The following is a 4078-nucleotide window of genomic DNA, read 5'->3' on the forward strand; positions in this document are numbered from 1 at the left end:
TTCAGTCTTAGCAGGACCCAGGGCTTCCCTTCCACTGGTGCTCTTACTAGGATATTCATTGCAACCTTATGAGGTCAGAGTCCAGGGTCAGTCCATGTATAGTCTTTTGGTAGTGGCTTAGTCCCTGGAAGCTCTGGTTGGTTGGCATTGCTGTACATATGGGGTCTTGAGCTCCTTCAAGCTCTTCCAGTTCTTTCTCTGATTCCTTCAACAGGGGTCCTGTTCTCAGTTCAGTGGTTTCCTGCTGGCATACGCCTCTGTATTTGCTGTATTCTGGCTGTGTCTCTCAGGAGCGATCTGCATTCACATTTTGATCATCCGCCTTGAGTTTCATTTGTTCTAGGCATCTAGGGTAATTCAAGCATTTGGGCTAATAGCCACTTATCAATGAGTACATACCATGTATGTCTTTCTGTGATTGGGTTAGCTCACCAGGATGATATTTTCCAGTTCCAACCATTTGCCTACTAATTTCATAAAGTCATTGTTTTTGATAGCTGAGTAATATTCCATTGTGTAGATGTACCACATTTTCTGTATCCATTCCTCTGTTGAAGGGCATCTGGGTTCTTTCCAGCTTCTGGCTATTATAAATAAGGCTGCATGAACATAGTGGAGCACGTGTCTTTTTTATATGTTGGGGCATCTTTTGGGTATATGCCCAGGAGAGGTATAGCTGATCCTCAGGCAGTTCAATGTCCAATTTTCTGAGGAACCTCCAGACTGATTTCCAGAATGGTTGTAGCAGTCTGCAACCCCACCAACAATGGAGGAGTGTTCCCTTTCTCCACATCCTCGCCAGCATTTGCTGTCACCTGAGTTTTTGATCTTAGCCATTCTCACTGGTGTGAGGTGAAATCTCAGGGTTGTTTTGATTTGCATTTCCTTTATGACTAACGATGTTGAACATTTTTTAGGTGTTTCTCAGCCATTCGGCATTCCTCAGCTGTGAATTCTTTGTTTAGCTCTGAACCCCATTTTTTAATAGGGTTATTTGTCTCCCTGCTGTCTAACTTTTCAGTTCTTTGTATATTTTGGATATAAGCCTCTATCTGTTGTAGGATTGGTAAAGATCTTTTCCCAATCTGTTGGTTGCCGCTTTTGTCCTAACCACAGTGTCCTTTGCCTTACAGAAGCTTTGCAGTTTTATGAGATCCCATTTGTCGATTCTTGATCTTAGAGCATAAGCCATTGGGTGTTTTGTTCAGGAAATTTTTTCCAGTGCCCATGTGTTCCAAATGCTTCCCTAGTTTTTTCTTCTATTAGTTTGAGTGTATCTGGTTTGATGTGGAGGTCCTTGATCCACTTGGACTTAAGCTTTGTACAGGGTGATAAGCATGGATCGATCTGCATTCTTCTACATGTTGACCTCCAGTTGAACCAGCACCATTTGCTGAAAATGCTATCTTTTTTTCCATTGGATGGTTTTGGCCTTTGTCAAAAAATCAAGTGCCCATAGGTGTGGGGTTCATTTCTGGGTCTTCAATTCTGTTCCATTGGTCTATCTGTCTGTCTCTGTACCAATACCATGCAGTTTTTATCACTATTGCTCTGTAATACTGCTTGAGATTCTGGGATAGTGATTCCCTGAAGTCCTTTTTATTGTTGAGGATAGTTTTAGCTATCCTGGGTTTTTTGTTATTCCAGATGAATTTGCAAATTGTTCTGTCTAACTCTTTGAAGAATTGGATTGGTATTTTGATGGGGATTGCATTGAATCTGTAGATCGCTTTTGGTAGAATGGCCATTTTTACTATATTAATCCTGCCAATCCATGAGCATGGGAGATCTTTCCATCTTCTGAGATCTTCTTCAATTTCTTTCTTCAGAGTCTTGAAGTTCTTATTGTACAGATCTTTCCTTGCTTGGTTAAAGTCACACCCGAGGTACTTTATATTATTTGGATCTATTATGAAGGGTGTCATTTCCTAATTTCTTTCTCGGCCTGTTTCTCTTTTGTGTAGAGGAAGGCTACTGATTTATTTGAGTTAATTTTATACCCAGCCACTTTGCTGAAGTTGTTTATCAGCTTTAGTAGTTCTCTGGTGGAACTTTTGGGATCACTTAAATATACTATCATATCATCTGCAAATAGTGATATTTTGACTTCTTCTTTTCCGATCTGTATCCCTTGACCTCCTTTTTGTTGTCTGATTGCTCTGGCTAGAACTTCAAGAACTATATTGAATAAGTAGGGAGAGAGGGGCAGCCTTGTCTAGTCCCTGATTTTAGTGGGATTGCTTCAAGTTTCTTCCATTTAGTTTAATGTTAGCAACTGGTTTGCTGTATATGGCTTTTACTATGTTTAGGTATGGGCCTTGAATTCCTATTCTTTCCAGGACTTTTATCATGAAGGGGTGTTGAATTTTGTCAAATGCTTTCTCAGCATCTAATGAAATGATCATGTGGTTTTGTTCTTTCAGTTTGTTTATATAATGGATCACGTTGATGGTTTTCCTCAGATATTAAACCATCCCTGCATGCCTGGGATGAAGCTTCACTTGATCATGGTGGATGATTGTTTTGATGTGCTCTTGGATTCGGTTTGCCAGAATTTTATTGAGTATTTTTGCATCGATATTCATAAGGGAAATTGGTCTGAAGTTCTCTTTCTTTGTTGGGTCTTTGTGTGGTTTAGGTATAAGAGTAATTGTGGCTTCATAGAAGGAATTCGGTAGTGCTCCATCTGTTTCAATTTTGTGGAATAGTTTGGATAATATTGGTACGAGGTCTTCTATGAAGGTCTGATAGAATTCTGCACTAAACCCGTCTGGACCTGGGCTCTTTTTGGTTGGGAGACCTTTAATGACTTTTCTATTTCCTTAGGAGTTATGGGGTTGTTTAACTGGTTTATCTGTTCCTGATTTAACTTCGGTACTGGTATCTGTCTAGGAAATTGTCCATTTCTGCAGATTTTCAAGTTTTGTTGAATATAGGCTTTTATAGTAAGATCTGATGATTTTTTGAATTTCCTCTGAATCTGTAGTTATGTCTCCCTTTCATTTCTGATTTTGTTAATTTGGACACATTCTCTGTGCCCTCTGGTTAGTCTGGCTAAGGGTTTATCTATCTTGTTGATTTTCTCAAAGAACCAACTTTTGGTTCTGTTGATTCTTTCTATGGTCCTTTTTGTTTCTACTTGGTTGATTTCAGCTCTGAGTTTGATTATTTCCTGCCTTCTACTCCTCCTGGGTGTATTTGCTTCTTTTTGTTCTAGAGCTTTTAGGTGTGCTGTCAAGCTGCTGACATATGCTCTTTCCTGTTTCTTTCTGCAGGCACTCAGCGCTATGAGTTTTCCTCTTAGCACAGCTTTCATTGTGTCCCATAAGTTTGGGTATGTTGTATTTTCATTTTCATTAAATTCTAAAAAGTCTTTAATTTCTTTCTTTATTTCTTCCTTGACCAGGTTATCATTGAGTAGAGCATTGTTCAATTTCCACGTATATGTGGGCATTCTTCCCTTATTGTTATTGAAGACCAGTTTTAGGCCGTGGTGGTCCGATAGCACGCATGGGATTATTTCTATCTTTCTGTACCTGTTGAGGCCCGTTTTTCGACCAATTATATGGTCAATTTTGGAGAAAGTACCATGAGGAGCTGAGAAGAAGGTATATCCTTTTGCTTTAGGATAGAATGTTCTATAAATATCCGTTAAGTCCATTTGGCTCATGACTTCTCTTAGTCTGTCTACGCCTCTGTTTAATTTCTGTTTCCATGATCTGTCCATTGATGAGAGGGGGTGTTGAAATCTCCTACTATTATTGTGTGAGGTGCAATGTGTTTTGAGCTTTAGTAAGGTTTCTTTTATGTATGTAGGTGCCCTTTGTATTTGGGGCATAGATATTTAGGATTGAGAGTTCATCTTGGTGGATTTTTCCTTTGATGAATATGAAGTGTCCTTCCTTATCTTTTTTTGATGACTTTTAGTTGAAAATTGATTTTATTTGATATTAGAATGGCTACTCCAGCTTGCTTCTTCCGACCATTTGCTTGGAAAGTTGTTTTCCAGCCTTTCACTCTGAGGTAGTGTCTGTCTTTGTCTCTGAGGTGTGTTTCCTGTAGGCAGCAGAATGCAGGG

This window comes from Rattus rattus, chromosome 1, assembly GCF_011064425.1.
Source record: "Rattus rattus isolate New Zealand chromosome 1, Rrattus_CSIRO_v1, whole genome shotgun sequence".
Taxonomy (NCBI): domain Eukaryota; kingdom Metazoa; phylum Chordata; class Mammalia; order Rodentia; family Muridae; genus Rattus; species Rattus rattus.